Source organism: Vidua chalybeata, chromosome 12 (assembly GCF_026979565.1).
Source record: "Vidua chalybeata isolate OUT-0048 chromosome 12, bVidCha1 merged haplotype, whole genome shotgun sequence".
NCBI lineage: Eukaryota > Metazoa > Chordata > Aves > Passeriformes > Viduidae > Vidua > Vidua chalybeata.
The window spans coordinates 4,901,069-4,907,068 of record NC_071541.1 but is presented as its reverse complement, the minus strand read 5'-3'; positions in this window follow the sequence as shown (position 1 = coordinate 4,907,068).

The window sequence follows — 6,000 nt, the reverse complement described above, 5'->3', positions numbered from 1 at the left end:
ATGGGGAGGAAGATGATTTTCCATGAAAGGCTAGACAGGTATTGAGGTGCCTTGTAATCACCTGGCGTGAACAGGGTAAAATTTAGCTCTTTATAAGAAGCAGGACTTGAGTTCGTGGGCTTGGACAGCACCTTCTCCAGGCTTTCCACACAGCTTGAGCTCTGATCCTGCTGTGCTTGTAGCCCCCAGTACACCCCTGGATCCAGTAAATCCAGCCACTGCTGGGGAAAATTAGCTGAGATAGGCTTTATCAGCTCCAGACACAGCAATCTACCTCAGAAATACAAACACCTCTCCCCTGATAGGGATCAGGTCTAACTGATACAGGAACTCCCACTGGCGTGTATCAGAGCATCTGTGAGCCACAACATGGAGCCTCCTCTTTGCCTTTATTGAAATGTAAAAGATTTCCGGAGGTTCTGACAACAATCAGACTAATTAGCTGGGTGCAGACAGGGGTGTGAGGCAACTATTGGGTTCCTTGCTACTCCAGGCTGCTCTGCACTGCTTGGATGCCACAGGCAACCAGGTTTGTAGCAAGGGCAGCCCGGGTGAGCACAGGAAGGTGGATTTCAGGTAACTTTGGCTACTCTAGACTCAAACCCTTCCAAGGAGGCTTGACTGGCTGCTGAGCAAGGCCTTTGTGCTGCAAATAACTTCACCTCAAGGCCTGCTGTGCAATGATTTTCCATGGATATCACTAGACAGTTTCTTCCATTCCCCCACAGCTGTACAGAGTGTACTTTTTGCTTCATTTTACCCCAGTAATGGCATTAACTGCTGGGAAAGCAGACAACATGAGCTCCAGGTCTGGCTTTCTGACTGACGAGCTCCTTGGAGAGGAGTCAGCTCACTTCAGCCATATCCATGAAAGCTGCTCTGACAGATAATTGAGGCCATCTGAAGCAGTTTGAGTACCCAGTTCTCATGCACTACATCACTGGGCAGGGTGTGGAAGGCTAAGCCATGTGTCTGCTCATGGATTAGAGTCACTGAGCTGTGCACTGCTTGGTCCAGGCTGTACTATTCTGTGTCAGCTGTCCCCACACAGAAAGGAGCAGCACCACTGGACTGGGCTGGCACTGATGGGAACAAGTGCTGGATGAACACAGAACTAAGGGAAGTGTGGGGGAACAGCTGATGGAGGGATGCAAACAGAGGGGCAAAACCACAAAGACATTTTACTGGGTAAGCCACCTCATTTTTTGCTCCTTGTGCACACATATTTGAAGTAAACATTTAAACTCCTCCCTGGATTTGCACTAAGGGAAGGGACATCCCTTCTTCACAAGCAGGACATGGGCCCGATGGATTCACATTCAGCACATTGGGCTGGGCTAACAGGCCTTTAACTGCCCTTTTCTTAATGAAGCCTTGTTAAAGAAGAAAGAATCCTCTGGAAAATTATCCTTTCCAGGTGGATGGAGGCAATGACATGGCCTTACAAAGCCTGTTCAGATCAAATGGCAGCCTGCTGAGACAATAAGGGAAAAAAATGTATTACAGCCCTGTGGGGATCTGAAGTAGGCACACATTCTAAGCAAAGCATTTTATGATCACTCAAGAAGAGTTTTGGGAAGCTTTTTTTTTTTAATATATGGGCAGTTTTGATCTCAGCTATAAATAGTTTTGGCCCTTGATGCTGCCAATTACCTCTGTATAATATGGATTTAAAATACTTGCCACACTGTCTTGCTAGCTGAAGGCATCCTTTTTGTACATCCAAGAGTGTGAAAAGTAGCACAAAAAAATCCAGCAAATTGGCCTTTATCCTTTAAATCCTCTGCTTCAAAAACCCCACAAGTCTCAGCAGGCTTTATGTACTAAAGACTTTTTTATTTTGCTTTGGATTTGTGATTCTCTCACTGCTTAATTTTTGTTTGAAGACAAACTCTTTAGGTGGTGACATAGAAATGTCGAATTATAGCAGATGAGGGAAAAAAAGGGATTCTGATTTCAGGTGGAGAGTATTTTAGTATTTATTAGAATAATATTTGGTATTCTGATTTCAGGTGAGTGAGTAATTGAAGTCATTTGAGGAGGGCTTAGTTTCATGATGTGTGTGTAAAGGCCTGTTGGAAAGCAGAAATATGAAAGTCTTGGTATTTGAACTCATTGTGACTACTAATATTCATATTTCTAATGTTAAAAAAGTCATATTCTCTTCAGATAGTGCTTGTAATGAAATATCTCAAAAGACACATAAAGCACAGGAATCATTCATGGGATTGTATAGAAACAGAAAGGCTGAGAAAGTTTTCACTGAAAAATCTTTACTTTTTCCATTCAAAACTATTATTAGACAGTGGGAAAGGAAACAAACACCTTCCCTCTAAATTGATGAGATTATGATTTTAGTGTGAGGCTGTGATTTTAGTCTCACCTTTTGTAATAGGATTTTTGGGAAGCAAATTTAGACCTGAGTGTTGTTGATGTGAAGATGGCTCCGTTTCTCAGGAAAGCTGAGGAGAATAAGGCACCAGAGAGCAGGGCTGCTGGGCCAAGTCCCCTGTTCTCAGTGCTCTTTGCTCCTGGTTAAGAGCAGTTTCTTACATGTCTCTACAGGTTGTACTGGTTTAAAAACAACAGGGGAAGTTTGGCAGAGGTCTACAGTTTGCTTTTCACTTTAATGCAGTCCAGTTAAACCAGCGCCAGTACTTAGAGCAAATGCATTTATACCAGTTAACTCTCTAATCAGTTTAACTACCACTGATGCTGTACTGAATTACATTAAACCAGCATAAGTGAGAGTTTAACCTGGTTTATCTACGTCTGCTCTGGCCTTTGCACCAGTTTAATTAACTGGATTTGCAATGCCATGTTGGCCAGATGAGGTTTGGCCTCACAAACTTTATTCCACAGAGGTTTACTGAGTTTCCAGCCCTTGTTGCCAGCCTGCCCATGGCCGTGTCTGAGTGCCAGTCTGTGATACCTGCTGGGCTCCAGCTCTGGCTGCCTCTGCCCCCTTCCCTGCCCACAGAGAGCTCAGCAAGTTGAGCCTGCCCTCCTCGAGAAGCAAGGTCCAAATGATTTCCCAGTGGAGGAAAAACGCTCTGGTCCCCAGGAGTAGCTGATGACACGCAGCCTGCTGCCAGCCCTTCTGACCCTGTTCTTGGCCTTGGATTTGTCATTCTCAAGGCAGTAGTTCTCAGAGCTGTTCTAGCTCAGGAGAACCTCAGCTTTCACTCAAAGAAAAGGCCAGTTCCCTACTTCTCCCCTTGCAAATGCACAGTCACCACTTCTGAGCTGACTGGGTGTCACTGGCTGGAAGCCCAGTTCAGAGCCTGTCAGATCCTGATCTCCAGGCCAGAGACTGAAGGCAGGAGTCCCCAGACTCTCCTCTCCATCCTGCAAGTCCTGAATACCTCCCCAAACCATGCAGGACTGACCATTTGTCCCTGCAGAGGCAGCTGTGACCCCCCCACACCCTCTGTTTGAACCCAGGAACATCTGCCTCGAGCACCAGGCTCAGTCTCTGGCATAGAAATCATGAAGGCAATTCTTTTGATGAAGAACCAAAGGGAATGACTTAATCCCAGTCTAGGATTTTTTTTTTTTTTTTTTTTTTTTTTGCCCTAAAGCCAAGTCAGAATGACATTGCTCTTCCAGCTTCTGTTTGTGCCACCACTGCTGTTGCTAACCAGTGTCATGAGTTAGCATCTGGAAAGAGGAACATGTGAAAATCAAAACAAGGATATTGAACAAGAGAGATTGTCCAGTTCCCCCTTGAATTCTTCTGTTACCTATCCAAATATGGCAGAGATGAAGAAAGGGAGGACTAGGAATTAGTGAATGATTCATTAGAGTAACATAATTCATTCGGGAGCCCCAGCTGCAGAATTAATCTCCTTCAGTTCTGCTGATAAAACCACCCTGGGACTGACAGGGTTTCAGACTTTGTTCCAAACTGATGACACATTCTTAGAAACTGTATTTTAAAATATGAACTCTCCTTATTTCTCCTGCTGTATTCATGTAACAAGGGGGCCCATTTTCAATCTGAGAACTCCAAACTTTTTTCTAAGAGAAGCAAATGCAAACTTTGGCAATAGCATCTTGTGTGGGGCAGGCTGTGGAGAGCAAGGCTGTTCTGCTGAGACGTGGGGTAGCTGGCCTGTTGTCGTCCCTCATAAAACAAATTTTGGATTCCTTCTCTCAAAACATCTGGTTGTTTCTGGCTGCCTAGCAAAGCCCTGCATGAAAACTGACAAAGCTTGGAAAAATGATCTCGCTGTATGTGGCTGCGGGTTTTCACGTATGTCAGAGATATGTCACGTGCTGCTCTTGTGACAATCAGGCTAAATGATAATTCTTTGCAAAACTGTACTGGTATATGCACAGCAAAGCAGCAGTTAAATGTCCATGAGTTTCATCCCTCTCAGGCATTTTCCACCCTAAATGGAACCGGGATTTCCTGTCTGTTACAATTCTGAGGTCCGGTCTATAGAGACCTGAGAGGAGATTGTTTGGTTTCTTTTCCTGAGTGGGGAAAAGGAAACCCTTGGTTTGAAAGGAGAAAGGGTGAAAACTGCACCTTATTGGAGAAAAAGCTCAAACAGCACTCAGGGTAGGCAGAAACTGTGATTAAATAAAAGTGTGTGGGTATCACTGGGAGGTGGAGGGAGCTGAAGTCCAAAAGAGGGAAAATATACCTTGCCTGGGCAAAGAGATGGGCTGGCAGCTGGGGAAGGAAAGAGAAGGGTGACAGGCTGGGGGTCCCCAGTGTGGCTGGAGAAAAAGGAACAAGAAATCAGAGTTTGGAGACTGGAGATTTTAACTGGCATTATATGTGTTTGGTGGAGCAAAGAAATGGGACAGGGATGTTCCTGTGAGACTCTACAGAATCTCTCCATGGCTACTGGTGGCTCTCACTTAAATGCTCGCTTTCTTTCATACTCAATACTGAAAGCTTTTACCAAGTCTTCTGCCTTGTAGGGAGATAAAGAACGATAACAAGGTCTTGTCTTTTAGTCTGCAGGGGTAAATTGCATTCTCTTCACGAATTTCACAGTGTACAATGCAGAGTATGAATGCAAAAGTCTGGGAACTTTCTTCAAAATTAAATCACATGTCTGTTTATTTTTTTATTTTGAATAGCAGCATTGACTGCTTCCTATCCTCTTCACATGAATGCACAAATAGTTGGTGCGGGGGAATTCTTGCAAACTGGGAACTCTGCTGAGTTGTGTGTCAATTTTTTTGCCTACTTATAGAGATATCAATCTATGTTGTTGCTCCCTGCTGTCAACTAGAGATTCCCAGACTGTGATTGGAGTAACATTACTGATGGGAGAATCATTTTAAAAGGTACTTGTAGGCTAGAAGAAGAAGAAAAATATAAATTATTAGAATTACAAGAGTATATTACAAATAAGGGACATGCAAAGGGTAATGGGGGGAAAAAGTAGCAGCTCTGCTCAATGTGCTTGCTGCACATTAAATTTTGTACCCCATGGTATCTGAAAAGCATTGCTGAAATCAGAGGAAATACTGGTTCAGAATGAGGAAGAGCTGCGTCTCCTGATAAACCTTTCTCAGGAGCTGCACAACCAGAGTCCTTCAGTCTCCTGAACCTTCGTGCTGCTTTCTCACTCTTGATGGAAACCAACTCTGAAAAGGAGGATTTGCCCAATAAGCTGAACACATTTTAATGGCTTTAGCAAAATCAGACCCATCATTTGAAAAATAACTGAACAATGCTAACCCAGTGTCTGCATGGCACTGAGGAGCCCAGATACAACTGCTCATGGCTTTTGAGAGGGTTGTATTAATTTGGGTGAAAAATGACACAGAAGTGTCACATAAACACTGAGACTGCCTTTATTGCTGGGTTAATTTCCAGCTCTGGAAAGGACTTAGCAAGGACTTGCTTTCAAGCAATAGAAAAACCAAGCTGAGCACTCCCTGTGAGCCCTAAATCTGAATACAAGGCTATCCCTTATGAAACCTGACTTTACCTCCTAGAGAGTGTTTGGGACTTGCTTCTAGGCCATTGTCCTT